This window comes from Chiloscyllium punctatum, chromosome 31, assembly GCF_047496795.1.
Source record: "Chiloscyllium punctatum isolate Juve2018m chromosome 31, sChiPun1.3, whole genome shotgun sequence".
Classification (NCBI taxonomy): Eukaryota; Metazoa; Chordata; class Chondrichthyes; order Orectolobiformes; family Hemiscylliidae; genus Chiloscyllium; species Chiloscyllium punctatum.
In genome coordinates, this window is record NC_092769.1 from 71919344 (window position 1) to 71941489 (window position 22146).

The 22146-nt window shown below is 40.2% G+C and overlaps 1 protein-coding gene and 1 long non-coding RNA gene across 11 annotated transcripts in view; one reads left to right on the forward strand and one right to left on the reverse strand.

Annotated features, from left to right (window-relative positions):
* Positions 1-22146, reverse strand: part of LOC140457050 (spectrin beta chain, non-erythrocytic 1-like) — a 300358-nt gene that overhangs the window by 194884 nt on the left and 83328 nt on the right. The gene's annotated exons all lie outside the window — the stretch shown is intronic.
* The window catches only part of LOC140457051 (uncharacterized), a 32434-nt gene continuing 28516 nt past the window's right edge, over positions 18229-22146 (forward strand). The window contains exon 1 of the long non-coding RNA XR_011953313.1: positions 18229-18843. This is a non-coding gene — a long non-coding RNA (uncharacterized lncRNA). The remainder of the gene's footprint in view (positions 18844-22146) is intronic.

A 22146-nucleotide genomic window follows, 5' to 3' on the forward strand; every position in this document is an offset into this window, starting at 1 on the left:
CAAGTTCAGAAGATGACTTATTGTAGCCTTGTGTGCCTAAAGTGAGTGAAAAGATTTGTTTGTGAGCAGTACAGGCAAATCATAGTAAGCAAAGACATACAGGTCATTAGGTGCTAAGACAGAGCGAAGCATACAGGTTACACTGCGGAGGAGGTATGCAAAGCAATATCAACATTAGCAAGACCAACATTATTTGGAGCTAGAGAGTCCATTCATCAAACTAATTAACAGCAGGGAAGAAGCCATTCTTGAACTGTTGGTGCATATGTTCAAGCTTCTGTATCTACTGCCTGACAGAAGAGGTTGTAGAAAAGCATTCCAACGTGGGAGGAGTCTTTGATGATGTTGGCAGCGAGAAGTGTAAATGGAGTCCATGGATGGTAGGTTAGCTTCTGTGATGGTCTGAGCTATGCACAGTTTCTTACAGTCCTGGAAAGAACAGTTACCATACCAGGTCATTGTGCACCTGATAGTATGCTTTTAATGGCACATCTGTAAAAGTTGGTGAGGGTCACAACCATGCCAAATTTTCTAAGCCGCCTGAGGAAGAAGAGGCATTGCTGTGCCTTCTTAACAGTCCCATCTATGTACCAAATTGCTACTAATGAGGTGCAAATTCATGAAAACAGGATAGTTGCCACTTAACAGCAAGATTCTGAAGTCACCCTTTAAAGCTTAAAAGGAAATTCGAACGTATTTTTATTGACATCAAATTTCTGATGTTTTCATTCTCAATGTAATTTTCCTACTTTTTCGCCTTTACCCATATCACATTAGGCAGGGGAAAATTCCACCCAGTAGCTCGGCTTTTCATCACAGATGCTGCTTGACTGCTGAATTATTCTAGTGTTCCCATGCTTACTTATTTAACTTAACACAATCAAACAACACCAGGCACTTCACAAGGAAGGAATAAGACAATGATTGACTCCAAGCCACATTAGAAGTTATCACAGCAGATGACAAAATGTTTGATCAAAGAGGTAGGTTTGAAGTAACATCTTAAAGGGGGGAAAGCAAGATAGTCAGGGAATTAATTAATTTATTTACTTGATTGGATGTTGGCTTCACTGCTACGACCAGCATTTGTTGCCCATTCCTAATCACCCTTGAATTAAGTGGCTTGACAGACCATTTCTGAGGACAGTTAAGAGTTAGCAACACTGCTGTGAGTCTAGAACCATATGTGGAGCAAACCAGGTAAAATTTCCCTCCCTAGCTTTCAATTACAGATTCTACTCATTGAATTTTAAGTTCCTCCAGCTGCTGTGGTCAGATTTTAACCACATCTGTAGAATGTTAGCTGGAGCATCTGTATTTCTAGTTAACAGTCAGGTTATATTACAGAGGGGAAAATAAATCGGTTTGGTGATGTCTTACTATGTTTTTTTTTAGTTAAATTCTATCAACTTCTTGTTGATCTCTCTCGAACGATCAAGGTCATCAGCAACTCAGAGAAAGTGAGGACTGAAGATGCTGGAGAATCAATCTAAAAGTGTAGCCCTGGAAAAGCACAGCAGGTCAGGCAGCATCCAAGGACATTCCTGACGAAGGGCTTATGTCTGAAACGTCGACTCTTCTACTCCTCAGATGCTGCCTGACCTACTGTGCTTTTCCAGCATCACACTTTTCAACTGATCATGGTCATGTTTATTATGTATAATCACATAAATAGACTTCAGTACGACTTAAAAGGTTCATATTCCCTATTACTCTTGTACATGGATTCCATACTCTTGATAAACTGATGCTGACAGTATTAAACCTTTTTAACAGTTTTCCTGAATTTTGTACCCTCTAGTTGGACTATAGTTTGGACTATAATTAGACAGAAGCAATGATGATTGAATTGAGATTAATTATGTCATTACCAGGCAGAGAAAGAAGAGATCTGGCTAAGAGGAGAAAAGACAGTAGAGAGGAAACCAGATACAGTAAAGCGGGAGAGATTCAATTCAGAAAACTGCAGCAAAGATAACAGATAAGTAATGTTCAAGAACAACCAGTTGACGGTATTTGGCTATTATAGAATTACAGAATTCACAGCAATGCTTAACTCAAACCACTTGAAAATGTGACATCATTTTAACACCTGAAAATCTACAAGATCCCAGTTGTCAGTAAAAATAAAAGAGCAACTAAGCAGCAAACATTCAATGAACAATTATTGAAGTTTGCAGTCTACAGTTCAACATATATAGACATTGTGTGAACAGGAGAATCTGTGCTTTAAAGCACTTTGTAAAAATTTTTTTTTTAAATATGAGGAGGTGCAGCTCAGAATTTCAAGTGTGACTTCTGCCACACCATAAGATGTGCAACCCACAGTTTGGGAACTCATGATTTACAGCACAAGAAAATAAACAGATCTGCATTTTCTCTTCCAGTCCTCTTATCTGTCATTCCTATCCTTTTCTATTCCCTCTTTTCAAATCCAATCAAATTCTGTTTAAAATATTGCAGCTTCTGCCTCAATAGCCTCCTGGGATAATGCATTCCATGCTAACTTCCTTTTTTTAAGCAACTACTCAGTCAGTCTACTCCCTTTTGATATGAGCTGGTCAACCATTAAAAATAACACAAATATCAATTCATAGAGGCAAAAAAATCTGTGAAATCACTTTCTGTATTTATAGACCACAAGGACCATTTTTTTTTAGTATATGCTCATGGGATATGCGTTTGCTAGCTAGCCTAGCATTTATTGACCATCCTAATTTGCCTAACTGACCTGGAACTGAGTGATTTACTGGGCCATTTCAGAGGACAGTTAAGCATGAACTGCACTGCTATTGGTCTGGAGTCACATTAAGCCAGATCAGAAAAGGATAGAAGATTTTATTCCCTGAAGTGCATTAGTAAACCAATGGGTTTTTATAAAAAAATCAACAGTCACCATCAGGCAAGCTTTCAATTCCAGATTTCTATTCAATTCAAATTTCACAAACTGCCATGGTGGAATTTGAAACTATATCCCAAGAACATTAGCCTGGCACTCTGAATTACTAGTCCAATGATATTATCACAATGCCACCACTTCCCCAATAAATTAGATATTAATTAAGTTTATTTATATATGATGTTGAGATTCTATGAAGTATGATTTTCTTTGGAAAAGACAACCACCTACGTGGCACTGCATGCTATTTTTTAGTATTGTACAACATGGCACATTGGAAATTGACATGAGTGTATTGAGCATCTGTATCTGAAATCCCTGATCAGAAAATGTACCTTCAAGATAGCATGTTTAACTGTGATGAACCCCACTCAAAAAAATGTTGACATTCACTGTCTCAATTGGGTGATGTTGTACAGCCAGCAGGGCCAGTACTGATTGAACCATATGTCGACATGAATCAGTACTTTCAAGACAGTAAAATAAAATGATTAAACAGAAAAAAGGAACCTCGCTGTGACCATAACACAGTAGGTGCAGTGCCTGGCTGATATTTCAGAATAAAATGGTTAATTAACCTGAGTTTTCCCTGAAAATATTTAGCACAGCAAATAATCCATTCATTTAATTTGTATACTCTGCTCATGAGGAGGTCCTTGGCTCATTGTCTGCTGATTCTTCTCCCTGAACTATTTTCTTGACAGTCTTTGTCAGTTGTGGTAAAGGATACAACTCAGCAATGAAAGAAAAAGGAGGAAAAATTATAAAATGAAGTACTATATTTATCATTGTAGGAACATGAAAGAGTGGAGAGTACTTTGAAAAGGATACCATCATATTAGTACTAAACACTAAGGTTATCTGAGCAGACGGTTTCTGTAAAATATCCCTAAGGACACACTTATCTCTTGAGTTAGCTAAGATTCATGTCAAGGACCTTAAACCAAAAACTAGCAGTTACTAAACAATATGCAATGTTAACCCACAGTGAGGCTCCTCTGTACATACTACTTAACATTTTCTGTCTCTCTATAATAAAACAAACTCTTCATTTAATGTAGAAATAATCTATAATTTGCAAGTCTTTTGCTTTCTCATTACTACTATCCACTCTGTCCTTCTCCATCTCCAATGGGGCATACAGATCATACACACTTGTCATTGAACATTTTAACCAAGAGCTCCAAAGCATTGCGAATGTATCATAGAATTTGTTTCCAGGAGGGAAATTGGAAGGATGAGCAGAAGAGACATGATAAAAATGAACAAGATGAACAGTAAAAATAAAACCATCTTTTGCAATAACTACCTTATTTAACACAAAGAACTCAATCTCTCAATTAGGATTTCAGATTAAATAATCCCTCAAATGACAACTTTTACATTTCTCCGGTCCCTAACAATTCCCTCTCCTGCTCCTGCCAGATGTCCTCTTGGTTCAGGCTCTATACCTCTGAATCCTGTCCTGACTTCTGCTCTGTCATTACTTCATATGATGATTCCATTGCTCAGACTCCCACAACGGAACAAGCTTGAACTCTCCCTTCCCGCTGATGGTGGTTAGTTCAGGTTGGCTGAAAACTGGCTAGATGCTGGTAATGTTGATTAGTGGATGATGCAATGGTTGTAATGCACTGTCTGACTGATTGTTCTGTTGCCCTCTGCCTCCTTATACGTTTATACATATAAGAGTCATTCTAATAACTTGGACTATTTTGTTTTAATCAAAAAAAATTTTACTGTTACATTTTTCAGATATAATATGTTCTGGGGACTTCATAAGTTGTTGTACTCTCTACCATTTCCTTGCTGCAGAAATAGATTTTCAGGTCCTACAAGTTTTAGCAATACTAACTACAATACTGTGACAAGCTAATAGTGCGCAGTCAATGGCATTGTCAAGCATAAATTTACAAGCTTCTATTCAGCTGGCACCCATACTCTGCTGCAAGCGCTTTAAATACAAAGTGCCAGTTCTGTACAGCAGCTTACCGTTTGGTATAAAATTGCAAAACAACATAAAATACATAGACTGCTTGACCCCATGCAACAACTCAACACCTCTTGGCATTTTGTTTGTATTTGTGCTATCCTAACTTGGAAAATGGGTATACCAATCATGTCTTTGGAGACAGTGGGAAATTAAAACGGTAACAAGACATATGCTCATTTTGACATTGTTTTCCGAACACTTGGCAATGTTTAACAAGTCTTGAGAGAAAGGGTAGAGCTAACCCAGAGACTGAAGCATAAATTTTGTATTGAAGACATTTTCTTCCAAGTCCATTGAGAAGGATTCCAAATTCCATCTATATTTCCTGCATCTCTGAGGAGATTCTGGACTTATTTCTGCTCAATTTTTCTTCATTCTTTCTAAATCACATTCTTACGTTCTTAAAACTATTTAAGTTCAGAGATTTATATACACAATAACAAAAATGTGCAAATCGATGTGGGTGCCCTGCAGCCCACACATGGGAACTTTATTTCATCTCTGCTCCCACATGACACTGATTCTGAATTGCTGATGTCTCTAAAGATACACCATATCAGTGAAGAACAAGAATTTTAAGAATTTTTTCTAAATAAATGACCAATCACATTCTGATAATGTACCTGCACGGGCACTTCCTGTGCCTTACATTTTGGATTATAATATAAATTTTATCTGAAAATTGAAAACAGTAAATTGTCTGCAAATAAATACCAGTACATTCAAACATCAGAGCTATTTTGCTCTACCACCTAACAAATATTCCCAAAATTAAAATTTACAAAATATTCAAAAGGGTACACAGGGTTGATGCAATAAAATATTTCTCTGGTTCGTAAGTCTTGAACTATAGAGCACAATTTATAAATAAGAGGGATGTCGCTTAGGTCTGAGCTAGGAAGAATTTTGTTTTTATTCAGAGGGCTGTGAACCTTTCAAATTGTCTACCACAGGGGCTGAGTCTTTGAGTATGTTTTAGCTAAAGATTAATAAAGGTTTGATAACCAGTGCTTGTATAAGGTGATTGGGGATGGATAAAAGGCATTGAAATATTCGATCAGCCATGATCGTATTAAACGGTGGAGTAGACTCGAAGGGCTGAATGATCTACTCATGTTCTTATGTTCCTAAGTGGTTTCTAAACTATGCGGACACGTATTTTGGACGGTGAAAGAAAAAAAGTCCAAATCAAAATTATAAAACAGAATGGAGTTTGAAATCTAAATGTGTTACAAGTATCACAAAATGACTCGTTGACATTCACTGAAGATGACTGTGACATTTTGCAACAGAGCCAAAGCAAATCTAAAAATGAGGGGAAAAATAGTAGTCTGTCAATTATCACCCACTTTACATCAGTGCACAAAAATCAAACTTTACACTCAGCTATGTTGTTGTGGTTCTGTTCGCCGAGCTGGGAATTTGTCTTGCAAACGTTCTGTAGTTCTTTGGCCAGTTTGTGTGATGGTGTCCCTGGTAGTGATACTATGGGTCTGAGTGGGATGTCTGGTTTGTGCACTTTGGGTAGTCCATAGAATCTAGGGGTGTTGTTGCTTTCAGGTTTCATTCTTTGTAGGTCAGACCTGGTTATCTGTCCGTTTTTTTGTAGATTCCTCAGTGTGTTGTTTATCCTATTGGTGAGCTGTGGGGTGGGGTCAAACTCCCTCTTTTGGTAGGTGTTGGTACCTGCAAGTAGTTGTTGTGCTTTTTGCATGTACTCTGCTTTGTCCAGGATGACAGTCATTCTGCCTTTGTCTGCTGGTAGTATAATTAGTCTGGTAGTCTGCTGGCCAAAGAACTACAGCAAAAACTGAAACACCTGATCAGCGGATCCAGACAATCTATACAATCGACACAGGAATTCTTGGACATCATCAGAAATATACACATAGACAAGGAAGAAACTATGGTCTCATTCGATGTAACGGCACTGTTCACCTCCATCGACAAAACACTGGCCAAAGAAACAATAGCCAACCTGCTGGACAGACATAACAGACAACAGGACGTCGAACCTATCAACAAAGATGGCATACTTAAACTACTGGACTTGTGCCTCACAACACACTTCACATTCAATAACCAAATATACGAACAAATCAACGGAACACCCATGGGCTCACCGATCTCTGGACTCATAGCAGAAGCAGTAATGCAAAGGTTAGAACAAACAGTCTTACCACAACGTCAACCCAAACTCTGGGTCAGATACGTGGATGACACCTTTGTAATAATTAAAAACACAGAAATAGAGAACACACACCAGATCATCAACACCACACTCACAGGAATCCGATTCACTAGAGAGGAAGAAAAGGACAACCAACTCCCATTCCTAGACGTGATGGTACAGAGAACACCGAACGGAGAATTCACCACAAAGGTTTACAGGAAAGCCACACACACACAGACCAAGTCCTAAACTATGAAAGCAACCACCCCAACACACACAAACGAAGTTGCATCAGGACACTATTCAAAAGGGCCACAACACACTGCAGCACACCAGAACTACAAAAAGAGGAAGAGGAACACCTATACAAAGTATTCGCCAAAAACGGATACCCTCGCAATTTCATCAACAGATGCCTAAGGGAGAGACAACGGAACGAGGACATGCCGCAACCCAAAGGACTAGCCACACTACCATACGTCAGGAGCATTTCTGAACTGACAGCCAGACTACTGCGACCACTAGGACTCGTAACAGCACACAAACCAACAGCCACGCTCAGACAACAACTCACCAGAACAAAGGACCCGATACCCAACATGAGCAAAACTAATGTAGTGTACAAAATCCCATGCAAGGACTGCAGAAAACGCTACATCGGACAAACAGGAAGACAGTTAACGATCCGTATACACGAACACCAACTAGCCACGAAACGACACGACCAGCTATCCTTAGTAGCCACACACACAGACGACAAGCAACATGAATTCGACTGGGACAACACTACCATTATAGGGCAAGCCAAACAGAGAACAGCCAGGGAATTCCTAGAGGCATGGCACTCATCCACAGACTCTATCAACAAACACATCGACCTGGACCCAATATACCGGCCACTACAGTGGACAACTCGAACTGACAACCGGAAGCGGCAGAGACAGGCCACTATAAATACCAGAGAAAACAGCACAGAAGCGCTTCACAGAAGGCTCCCAAGCACTGAGGATGTCACCTAGACAGGGGACGAAACGTTTGCAAGACAAATTCCCAGCTCGGCGAACAGAACCACAACAACGAGTACCCGAGCTACAAATCTTCTACCAAACTTTGAACTTAGCTATGTATTTACTTGGAGTTGATAAAATCTGTTTGAATTTCAAGTTTAAAAGAAACCATTAAATGTTTATAAATGATCAAAGCTGTCTGTCACATTTTGAATTAGCAACATTCCTGACTAACCCACAGAAGATCATCAAACCTTCACAAAGTGGAAATGTCCTTACTGCTGACTGGTTTCCAAGACTTCTCTGAATTTTGTAACTAGTGTTACAAGGACGCTTTATATATAATATTGCTTGAAGCAAGTAAGCTTTAAATTATTGTGGAAAATGGACTTATTTCAGGTTTTGTAAAAATACCTCAAAGTGCCTCTTTGAAATAAATTACTGAAAGTTCACAAACAGAAAGTTCACAACAATGACAGAAATTGTGGGAGGTCCTTATGTCCTGAAGAAGGGTTTACAGAACCCAGAACATTAACTCTTGTTAACTCTCCAAAAATGCTGACAGACCTGCCAAGTTGCTCCAGCAAATTCTGTTTTTGCTCCAGATTTCCAGAATCTGCAGTTCTTTGTTCTATTTTACTGTAGGTCACTGCAGTCATCGGAGTTTTTTTGAACAAGACTTCCTAGAAATTATGTAGCTGGCAATAACTGCTTCCTTTATTGTACAACTCTCTCGGATTGTTCTTAAAAAAGTGACTGGCTTGAAAAGATACATATTTTTAACTGGTTCAGTTGAAGGAAAGCCTACTAAGAACAAACTGAGTTGGAAAAAAGTTTGCTAAGAACAGACTGCAGAATATTCAAACGCTTTATTCTTTTGGTTTCAAAATTAACCCTTTGACCAAAGTATTCTTTTTCCAAAAAGCTAACCTCCACAGAGAAATCTTTTTTTCTCTTTTTCTGAAGCATATGTGTGTGCAATTTGGGGATATTTAGAGAGATGGGCATTTATGTTTCCATACTACTGTGTATATTAATCAACTATTGCATCTTCATTGAGTAAGTTTTGTTCTGATAATAAAGTAATAATTATGTTTAATAAGAAACCTGGTTGATAGACCTTGTTGTTTAAAATCTGATACAGATATGATATTTAATTGGTCATCTCAGTAACTGGAGGAAGTATTTTTATTTCATTTTGTGAACCATGGAGTACTGGAACTAAAGTGACGCTGCTCTCCTCCAGCCTCGGTCATCATACAAGAAACTACTCTTTCTCTATTGCAGGTGTTGATCTCCTTTCCTCTGGTGCCACCAACCCCTCAGCGTCCCTTTCAACTGGTCATTATTTACACGAGTCAGTACAGCAAATGTTAGTACTCTTATCAGCCATAAAGGGCATCCCTGCCGAGTCCAATACAGTCCTCGCTTTACCCAAATGTATACTTCCTAAAACTTCACTCCATTGGAATGGCTCAGGCAAGACAGACCTACATTCATCACAGCAAAATCATCAGGAACAGCAGAAACAATGTGTAATGCCAAATTTGATGCAGGTTTATAGCAAAATACCTGGATCTTCACTTCTTTGCATCAGACCACCTTAAAGCACATGATTTTATTTGTAGAAACAAGCAGCACTATAAAAAATTAATAACTTTACTCAGCAATAAATCGGTCAAGTCTTAACCGTCAGGTATACATGCCCTTCACCGTGTCCTTTACTTTGCAGCAAAAAAATATAATATGGGTAAATTTACTTGTACAGTCGTGTAAACACTTGTATTATACTACATTTATGGCTACATCTCAAGATATTCATGAAATACTTGTGGCTTTAGTATGTGAATGCAATATATTTACAATGTATATTAAATTACATAGGACAAATAGATTATTAATCTCATTCAGCTAATTTTCCTCTCAAAACCTACATAGCTCTTAACTCTTATCATAACATCTCAATTTTCAAAGGTACTAACCTCCACTGCTCTACAAAGAAGCCATTCCAGTTACTCAAGAAACTTGTGCATCCTGATGTAGGTTGCAAACTTGCCCCTTCCCAATATGTCATGATGTCGACTTCCACACAGATGTGATATAAGCTTTTCTTGGTTCATTTTCCTTGTGCATCGCTAGGAAGCATCCCATTGTTCAAGGAAATTTAAGTACTGGAGGCTACTTCAGTCTTATGCAGTTGCCATTTAATATTTTCTTTATGCATTTGGCCAATTAACATATCATGATGCTATTGCCCAAGCTTCAATGTGGTAATGGATTCCAGATTCTATTAACTCTTGATGTTTTAAAAGTCTTGTTCACTCTTTGTATTGTCAGCAACAAGTTATCAGTCAGTATAAAAAATCTTCATGACATACCTATCTAAACTTCTCCACAATTTTCTACTGTTATTTCTAATTGACATTCCTTGCTCCAGTAAATAGCCTATCCTTCAATTTTCTTGTAACTAATCTTGCATAGCTTCCCTAACTCTATGATCTCTAATCTTTCAACTCTCAAAGACCTATCTCTACACTCTTCCAATCACATTCCTGATTTTCATCACTCCACCATTGGTGCCTTCAGCTGTCTAGGCCTTTCAAAACTCTCTGGCTGTCTTACTTCCTTTAAACACTCCTTAGAAACATGTCTCTTCACTAAAGTCTAAGCCATCCAACTGATGTATCCTTATGTGGGTTACAAATTTTGCTTTGTAAAGCTCATGTCATCAAGTCAGAGTCATACAGCACGAAACATAGAAAATAGAACATAGAACATAGAAAAATACAGTGCAGTACAGGCCCTTTGGCTCTCGATGTTGCGCCGATCCAAGCCCACCTAACCTACACTCGCTCACTATCCTCCATATGCCTATCCAATGCCCATTTAAATGCCCATAAAGAGGGAGAGTCCACCACTGCTACTGGCAGGGCATTCCATGAACTCACAACTCGCTGAGTAAAGAATCTACCCCTAACATCTGTCCTACACCTACCACCCCTTAATTTAAAGCTATGCCCCCTGGTAATAGCTGACTCCATACGTGGAAAAAGGTTCTCATGGTCAACCCTATCTAAATCCCTAATCATCTTGTATACCTCTATCAAGTCACCCCTAAACCTTCTTTTCTCCAATGAAAACAGCCTCAAGTGCCTCAGTCTTTCCTCATACCACTCTTCGGTCCAACCAGTCCATGCCAAATATAATCCCAAACTAAACTAGTCCCACCTGCCTGCTCCTGGCCCATGTCCTTCCAAACCTTTCCTATTCATGAAGTATTCAAATGTCTTTTAAACCCTGTAATTGTATCCATATCCACCACCTCCTCAGGAAGTTCATTCCACACAGGAACCTCTCTCTGTGTAAAATTATTTGCCCCTCATATCTTTTTAAAATCTCTCTCCTCTCACCTTAAAAATATGCCCTCTAGTCTTGAAATCCCTACCCTCGGGAAAAGATACCGGCAATTCACCTTACCTGTACCCCTCATGATTTTATAAACTTCCATTAGTCATCGCTCAACCTCCTACGCTGCAGTGAAAAAAGTCCCAGCCTATCCAGCATTCCTTTATAACTAAAACCTTCCAGACGCAGTAACATCCTAGTAAATCTCTTCTGAACCCTCTCTAGCTTAATAATATCCTTTCTATAACTAGGCAACCAGAATTGGACACAGTATTCCAGAAGAGGCTTCACCAATATCCTGAACAACCTCAACATGACTTTCCAACTCCTATACTGAGCAATGAAGTTAAGCATGTCAACCACTTTGTCTATATGTGACACAAACTTCAAAGAATTATGAACCTGAACTCCTAGGTCCCTCTGTTCTAAAACTCTGCCCAAGGCCCTACCATTAATCATATATGCCCTACCTTGTTTGTTCTACCAAAATGCAATAGCTTGCATTTATCCAGATTAAACTCCACTTGCTATTTTTCAGCCCATTTTGACCCATTTGATCAAGATGCCTTTGTAATCTTAGAAAACCTTCTTTACTGTCTACCTATGACACCAATTTTGGTGTTGTCTGCAAACCTAATAACCATGCCTTCTACATTCTCATCTAAATCATTTATATAAATGACAAATAAAAGACTTAGGATTTTTTATTATGGTAAAGGTACTATATAATTACAAGTTGTTATTTTTTAAATGCAATCCTTTACAGAAAAGGTAGCTTAATTGTTTTTCTGTTTTAAGGGTGATTGAAAGCTTCAGTTTCACTCAATACAACTTTCTGAAAAGTAATTTGGCTCAATTGAGATTGAAGATAGTTTGTGTGAATAGCCAGCATTCTGCCAGCTTAATGTGCTGCAGTAAATCTTGTTCCCACCAACAGCAACTAAAGGTTTAATTTTAGTTGCATTACTCACGTGCTGATGATCTAGCTCTCTCCCTCACTATCTGAATAGATGTAGCTGCAGGTAAAATGCTCATACAATCTGCTGTGTTTTCTCATTTAAGGAAATGGCCATAAAGGCTAATGAGAAAGCTAATCTGGGTGACTATACATGCTGTAACAGGTAAAGATGAAACTGTATATATTTCAGTGTCAGATGTCTAGTTCCTTCTAGATGAACAAATAAGCATAGATTACAGGTCGGTTACACAACATAACCAATCAAGTGATATCCTAAACAACATAAATGTAGCTCTAGCTATTCACCAAGATTCAAACTCCAGCAGCATTTGTGGCAATACAGAGTTAGTACATTATTAAGACATTCTCATGAAACTGAATTGCTAACTATGTTTCTGTCGCAACAGATCTACTTGTCTTGCTAAACATTTGCAGTGATTTCTATTTGTAAGTACAAGATTTCAACATCTGTGGCAGCTTGGAATTTACGAGCATTTTTTTTATTAATTCCAGATTTCCAATATCTGCAGTATTTTGTATTAGGTGAAGGTTATGTGTCCACAATGCCAGTTTAACTATAAGACTTTAGTGATTTTTATTTTGGTGAAGGACCATCTTTACAGTACTACTTAGTACCAGCAGAATTGTAAGGAGTGAAAGGGAAAACAAGGTAAAAAGGCATGACTAGCTGACGCCTAGTTTTCAGAAGCATGACATCTTGGCTGTGGGGTTCCACTACTCTTGAGTTCTGGGAGAATAAATATGATTGGAAATTGTGCCAAGAGTTTTGGTTTTAACAAAGAGAATACAAGCAGAATGGAAGATAATTAATATAATGCATAAGACAAGTCAAATTTGACATTGTTATTAAACATACTATAAATGCAATGCAAAGTGCAACACTAGGTGGAACTTTGTGACACCTCAATGTTCTGAACAAGTCCTAATTCCCAATATATATACCCAACAGACAAAGATCTCTACTTTAGTAAAAACATTAAATTTATCTCTAGTGTAATTATTCATCAGTTAACTTTCCTGAAATATACTTCCACACTAATAACAAAGGAAGTTGTTTTATTTTATCAATTTCAATTTCCTATCCATTTCCACTGCTGAGGGTCTCTCTTTCCCTTCCATCACCAACTGTGGCTCTAAAAGCATGTCTCTCCTTTCTCTAAACTTCACCCATACCTTTAGTAAGGTCTCACCTTCTCTCTCAGCCACTATGTTCAAAACAGTCTCTTTTTTCTCTCCTTCTACCTCCTAATCTAAACTAGAGCCCACCTATAAGAGTGCAGCACAACAGCCTCCCCACATCAAAAGACTCCATGTGCAGGTAACTGTCTTAAGCAAGTGTCATCTTCCCTCCAAGGGAGTATCAGATGACTATAAGACACAGGAGCAGAAGTTAGCCATTCAGCCCATCAAGTCTACTCTGCCGTTCAATGTGATTATGATTGATCTGATAATCCTCATGAGAAAACATGCACAGAGGCCGGTATCCTGTCACCAAGTCACCATTTATTTATATTAGCACTGCAAAGGGCTGTAACCAGCCAGCTCAAGGCCAGTCCTTAGTTTGAGGAGATCTACTGAATTTCTCGGTTATTTTTGTTCCTTTTCTTACTACTAGCCGGATGAAAGCCAGTCTTTAGACGGAGGAGACCTTCTGAATCTCCTTTTTGTTTAACACCTGCAAAAGCAGCAAAAGAACCAGAAGCACACAGTCACAATCAAAATCTCTCCAGCAGGAACTCCACTCACAGTACACTGGCTGTAGCCAGCCAACTTAAAACCAGTGCCTAGACTGAGGGGACCTTCTGAATCTCCTGTTTAAATCTGTCAGCCAGCACTTCCTGCCTGGCTCAGATTAACAACCCCAATCAAGAACCTCACAGCAATGAGATCTATCTGACCCTAACTCCAATCATTAAACTCAAATCAACTAGTACCCATAATTCTTGATTCCCTTACTATTTAGAAATCAATCAATCAGTCTGGGTCTTGAATATACTTAACAAATGACCCCTGCAGTCAAGGAAGTTCACAGATTCCGTACTGTCTGAGGAAAGAAATTCCTCCTCAAATCTGGGTAACTCCTTCCTCTGAGATTATGGTCTCTGATCCGAGGCTCTCCCACAAAGTGATACAACTGCTCTGCATCTCAAGCTTCTGACAATTTTAAATGTTTAAATAATATCACCTCTCATTCTTCTAAATTCTAATTTAACCTCTCCTGAGTCAGTTCCTCCATACCTGGAATAAAACAAAGAAACGCAATTCCGGAACAAAAACAGAAACTGCTGGAAAAACTCAGCAGGTCTGGCAGCATCTGTGAAGAGCCTGCAGAGTTAACATTTCAGAACCGAAGAAAGCTCACTGGACCTGAAACATTAACTCTGTTTCATCTCCAAAGTTGCTGCCAAAACTGTAGAGTTTCTCCAGCAATTTCTGTTTTTGTTTCCTCCATACCTGGGATCAGCCTCGGTGAATCTCCTCTCCACTGCATCCAATGCCAAGACATCATTCCTTAGATAAGGGGACCAAAACTGTTCACAGTATTCAAGATCTGGTCTGTCTAGTGCCTTGTATAGTATTAACAATACTTCCTTGTTTTTCTACTTCATTACCTTCAAGACAAAAGTCAACATTCCATTTGCCTTTCCAATTAGGTACTAAAGTTGTATGCTAGTTTTTTTTGTGGTTCATGGATCAACTCAGCTTTTTGCAGCCTTTCTATTTTAAAATAACATGCAGTTCCTCTATTCTTTTTGCTAATTTGCGTAACTCAGATCTTCCCAAATACTATTCCATTTGCCAAGTTTTTGCCCACTCACTTAAGATGTCAATGTCCCTCATCAATCCCCTCGTGTTATCCCCACCACTTGCCCGTTCATTTATTTTTATGTCATCTGCAAACTTGGCAATGGTACATTTATTTTTCTCATCCAAGTCACAAATAAATATTGTAAATAATTGGACCCCAGCACTGATCCCTGTGGTATTCCATTAGTTACAGGTTTCCATTCTGAAAATGCCCCCCTTAGCCCAACTCTCTATCTTGTATTAGTTAGCCAATCTTCTATCCATGCTGATGTTACCCTCAATTACTTGGGATCTTATAATACAAAGCAGCCTCACATATGTTATTTAACTAATGATTATTACAGCATTCCTTTAGCCAGTCCATTGTGCTCACCATTAATTTTATCCAACTTAAACTACCTTTCTCTCATATTTGAAGGATCGTTCAGCAACTAAACTTTCAAGAAGACATTTCACGTGCATGTTATATTCCAAACACTCTTCACACTTTCCACCTTTCCCATTACCTACCAACTTTCCACATTATTGTTGACCAAACGAATGTTATCATTTATCTCTCCTCTGTTACCCTTGAAACAATAACCATAATCCTTTACGTACCTTCTGTTGCCACTGATCTTATGCCTATTAAAATCCCCATGTTCACCATGACCCTGAATGCTTTCACTATCCATGCCACCTATTCTCCAGCTAACAGGACATCTGATAACTAACCATCACCTGCACCTACCACCTTGAGCATTCCACTCTCCCCTCACTATCAGTGTTCCTTCCATTGCCTAAGACCCTCAGTTCAAATTCCAGCACTAACTCTACCTTGTCAAACCATCTGTGCCTGGGGAGTCACTCCCTCACCCCATGATGATTCAGCACACCCAAACACTAAGCCCTTCCCTCCTCCATTTGCCCTACACCCTTGCGCTGGTTCCCTGCCACGTAGTAGCCTCCTTCCCTATCTCACACCCCACCGTGGGCAGTCCTTCCATGCCCTTAGGCTGCAGGTATACTCTTTCTCCTAGCTCAGACAACCCGTCTTTCCTCTTAAACTGCAACTTGCTTGCCTCCTGCCTTCCTCTGCCCAAGGTAACACTGTCCACTGCCCAATATAGTACAGCTCTCCTCACTCCCTCATCCATGCCTTGGACAACTCTTACAGCCTTTTGACTGACATAACCTGATCACAGTCAACACTCACCAAATAGGAAAAAGTAGATGGGTTCTTGTGGGGAAGTGGTAGTGCCTCTACTTCTAGATCAGGAGGCCTGAGTTTGCGTCTCACTTCTCCAGAGTTGTGTAATAATAACTCTGAATAGGTTGATCAATAAAATATGCAGGAAAAGGCATTTGCTACTCATTCTAATTATAACAGGCTAATTACCTTGCCTGCTGCACATCCCTTATTTACAGTGATGAATCCGAAGGCATATGTTTCTCATTCCCAGATAGCTTGATTGAAAAGATGTACTTAATTCTGTTTATTTTAAATGATAATGTGCATACATTACTTTTAGTTGCTTGTAAAAGTGCTTCTCGACTTGCTGTCAGAAAATTCAAGCTACCTTGAAATCTACAAGAACCTAAGGTCATAATTTCATCCCACCATAATGAGATCATTCTTAGGCCCTGTGCACAATTTGGCACCCCCTTGCCAAGCTTTCCACCTTGGGAGATACACCAAATTCCACTAAATGTGGAAACCACTTGGTACCACGTTCTTGAATAGGCTCACATTATATTACTTCCACTGGTTTTTATAACTTCTCATCTCATTTTTATCAGACAAATGCAGATGTCCGTAATAGGTAGCAACGGCATTTGAAATTTCTAACAGTGGGATATTCCACAAACCTGTTTCCTAATCTCAGTTTTGTCACCTAAGCTGGCATCAGAAGTCACTCCAGGAGGCTCTCTGACATCACTCTGTCAGCAGCTAATTTTTAACAAACTAGAATAAAATGAAAATTATAATTAACTACAATTTGTATGAAACAACAGCAAAAAATGTGTAAATAGTGGTGAATATTCTAAATGTGAGTTTCAGAATTAGATATCTACTATTCCATTAACTTCAGCAAACATTAACAATATGCATTAATGTTATGCCTGCAATAGACGTTGTCTGTGGGACAATTAGAAAAGCATTAACTTAGTGTTGGATGTCTGCTAGTTAGCTGCCCCTGTGGAGAAAGCAGCAACTCATCTTGTGGATTGCCAATCAGAAGATTGCTCTGATGGATTCTAACTGACTAACCACAATACCTGAACAAATAGTGCAGAAGCACCAAACCACTATCCCCTTCTTTCTGTCCCTTTCTCTGCCTCCCTACATCAAAGTGGAGGTGCCAGTGTTGATCTGAGGTGGACAAAGTCAGAAGTGACACGACACCAGGTTATAATGCCAACAGGTTTATTTGAAATCACAAGCTTTCACAGTGCAAGTCACCTGATGAAGGGATTGCGTTCTAAAAGCTTATGATTTCAAATAAATCTGTTGGATTATAACCTGGTGCCATGTGACTTCTGACTTTATCCCTACATTAAGGGAACCCCTCTCCTTTTCTTCTCAAAACAAATGTGAGATAAACAGAGTATACTGCCTGATTCGATGATGCCTCTATAGAACTGAATACAGAACACATTTGATTCTGGTCCTGAAAAGAATTTTGTTATCAATGTGGCTGCTTTTATATTGCTCCATCCTACCAACTCATAGGGAAAAGATTGAGCAAGATGTATGGTGGCACCAAAGTAAGTTTACTGGAGTTAGATGCCCAGAGTAAATAATAGGTCAGAAAAACATGCCTTGCCCACCACTAACTGCATCAAACCTGGTGAGGTTACTTTGGTGTTGAGATTAGAGTGTGCTGGAAAAGCGCAGCAGGTCAGGCAGCATCTGAGGAGCAGGAAAATTGCGTTTCGGGCAGGAGCCTGATGAAGGGTTCCTGCCCGAAACGTCGATTTTTCTGCTCCTCAGATGCTGCCTGACCTGCTGTGCTTTTACAGCACACTCTAATCTTGACTCTAATCTCCAGCATCTTCAGTGCTCACTTTCACCTTACTTTGGTGTTGTCCATATACTTTCAGAAGCTGGTAGCTTTGCCCTGGAACCAAAACGAGTATTAAAAAAAGTTAAACTAGCAAATGACTTATGCTAATCCACCTTGTCTTGTATACTTCAAAATGGAAATCCAGGAGGACCATTTTCAAGTATGAGTTTTTTTTTACAATTGTTTCCCTTTAAGTAATCTGCTGCATTGATAAAATGCTTTTATTCCTTAATCCATTTATGCCACTCAAATCTAGCATTAAGAAGAGAATCCAACCTGGTGAATCAGGCAATGAAGAAAAAATATCTAGCTACATCAAACAGACTACAAGAAGGCGGCTTATCATTACTGCGTCAAAAGCAATAAGAGATGGACAATAAATACTGGACTCAATGATCAGTTACATTATATTGCAAACACCCGAGTTACAGAAGGAGCACTTCAAAAACGTTGATGGTCAGATTCTAAGATTGTGGAAGAAGGAAATAAATTAAAACTACAAGTTATTTTTCCAGTAACCTCAGAGACCCAGGTGCATTCTTCATTTTATTTTATATTTGAATTTTAGTATATTTAAAGAGTACTGCATGTGGGTATCACCAATAGACATTACACTTCAGCCACCACATTTTTGTAAAGAGAAACTGACAAGCACATTCCAAGGTGCTGAACTGAGTGACAGCAACTGAATTCTGTGTGGATCATAAGCACCGGCACAGACTGGTTGAGCCTGTTTCTGTGCTGTACATTCTTTGTAACTTTTGAATTTAACCTGAGTATTCAACAAGAATAATAATTTATAGCACAATAAAATCCATCTTTGTAAAACAGTAAATTACCCAACCTTCTCCAAAGTCTTCCCCTTTTTGTCATAGAACTGCAATGTGTATAAGGGTGGAATTGTACAGTGGTGGCACAGCGCCACATGATGGCTAGATTCAGGTTTTTCTTCCAATCCTGCACAAATGGAATTAGGCACTCCTAAATGCATCTCTAGAGACTTCACATGAAGACAGAGGTAGTGGGATTGAATGTCAAACCTGTGCCACTTCCACAACTCCCAGCCAACAGCTTCTGAGTGGTGTAGCATTACTGACACCCTCCTTCGACTGACTGAACTGGTCCTCACCCTGAAACTTTTCTCTTTCCAATCCTCCCACTTCCTCCAAACAAAGGAGTAGCCATGGGCACCCGCATGGGCCCCAGCTATGCCTGCCTCTTCGTAGGATATGTGGAACAGTCCATCTTCCGCAGCTACACTGGCACCACCCCCCACCTTTTCCTCTGCTACATCGATGACTGTTTCGGCACTGCCTCGTGCTCCCATGAGGAGGTTGAACAGTTCATCCACTTTACCAACACCTTCCACCCTGACCTCAAGTTCACCTGGACCGTCTCAGACTCCTCCCTCCACTTCCTAGACCTTTCCATTTCTATCTCTGGTGACCGAATTAACACGGACATTTACTATAAACCGACCGACTCCCACAGCCACCTAGACTACACCTCCTCCCACCCTGCCCCCTGTAAAAACGCCATCCCATATTCCCAATTCCTTTGTCTCCGCCGCATCTGCTCCCAGGAGGACCAGTTCCAAAACCGTACAACCCAGATGGCCTCCTTCTTCAAGTTCCGCAACTTCCCCCCAGACGTGGTTGACGATGTCCTCTTCCGCATCTCTTCCACTTCCCGCTCCTCCGCCCTTGAGCCCCGCCCCTCCAACCCCGACCTGGACAGAACGCCACTGGTCCTCACCTACCACCCCACCAACCTCCATGTATAGCGTATCATCCACCATCATTTCCTCCACCATCATTTCCGCCACCACCAAACGGACCCCACCACCAGAGATATATTTCCCTTCCCTCCCCTATCAGCGTTCCGAAAAGACCACTCTCTCCATGACTCCCTCGTCAGGTCCACACCCCCCACCAACCCAACCTCCATTCCTGGCACCTTCCCCTGCAACCGCAAGAAATGCAAAACTTGCGCCCATACCTCCCCCTTACTTCCCTCCAAGGCCCCAAGGGATCCTTCCATATCTGCCACAAATTCACCTGCACCTCCACACACATCATCTATTGCATCTGCTGCACCCGATGTGGCCTCCTCTATATTGGGGAGACAGGCCACCTACTTGCGGAACGTTTCAGAGAACACCTCTGGGACACTTGGACCAACCAACCCAACCACCCCGTAGCTCAACACTTCAAGTCCCCCTCCCACTCCACCAAGGACATGCAGGTCCTTGGATTCCTCCATCGCCAGACCATAGCAACACAACGGTTGGAGGAAGAGCACCTCATCTTCCACCTAGGAACTCTCCAACCACAAGGGATGAACTCAGATTTCTCCAGTTTCCTCATTTCCCCTCCCCCCACCTTGTCTCAGTCAAATCCCTCGAACTCAGCACTGCCTTACTAACCTGCAATCTTCTTCCTGACCTCTCCACCCCCACCCTCTCCAGCCTATCACCCTCACCTTGTCCTCCTTCCACCAATCGCATTTCCAACGCCCCTCCCCCAAGTCCCTCCTCCCTACCTTTTATCTTAGCCTGCTGGACACTCTTTTCTCTTTCCTGAAGAAGGGCTTATGCCCGAAACGTCGATTCTCCTGTTCCTTGGATGCTGCCTGACCTGCTGCGCTTTTCCAGCAACACATTTTCAGCTCTGATCTCCAGCATCTGCAGTCCTCACTTTCTCCTCCATAGTGACTGAATTAGCTGACTTACATTTTTATCACCTGGAGCTCTGTGGTTTATCTGTGGTTTGTACTATTTAGGGATTTCCTTTTGCAATACCTTCCAGGTTTTCAAATACATCAGGTTTCTGACACGATCACATGTAAATTCAGGGAACGGCAGTGTCTGCAGTGTCAGCCAGGGGTCAGCACTTAGCATTCTCACCAGAGTCAGAAGGTTGGGAGTTTATGCCCCATACCAGGAGCCCGAGTACGAACAGCTTTTCCAAATCCACTATCAATTGAGTGCTGCACAATGAGAGATCAAACTTATGCCTCATCTATCTCAGATAAATGTAAAAGATCTTCTGAAAATATTCTGAAGAAAGGCTGGAGAACTCCCATTCCATCTTAAATCAACACAATGAAAACAGACGATCTAGTTGCTCTAATTGATCTGTTACTCATCGCGGCGCCTTTCTTGTGTACCAATTGTACAGCGTGGTCACATTAAACCCATTCTCAATTTGCCTGGCCCAGTGGAAGCATTCGTAAGAAGGCTGTTTCTTCAAGTATTGCTCCGTAGAGTTGAGTTCATGACCCAAGCTGACTACCCCAATCCAATACAGCACTGAGGGAGCAAAGGGAGGTGCAATCTTTTCAATGTGACATTAAAACAATTCTCCCTCTCGGGCAGATTAAAAAATTCCATATCTTATATCTCAAAGGACAGCAGAAAAGTTGACCCAGTGTTCTGAGTCAATATTTATTCCTCATTCAATGTCACATGAATAGACTACCTGGTCATGTGAACTTGTTCACACATTTCTACATTTCCAAATTATAAGAGTGACTACTGCTCAGAAATACTTCATTTGTTGTAAAGCATTTCAGACCTCTTAATGGTCATGAAAGGCTATATAAAGGTAAATCTATCTTTCACTCCAGTGGATTAACGTGTCTCATGGTAACAGCAACATCATCAAACCAAATAATTGCAACAAGGTCAGCCAACTGGACCTCACAGAATTTGGGTTTCCTGATTGGGGTTTTTAATCTGGTTCAACCAGGAAGACCTAGCCGACATAAAAAGACTGAGTGTCAGGGACACTGACACTCCAGTGCCTGACTCTGTATGAAACATACTATACTCAAA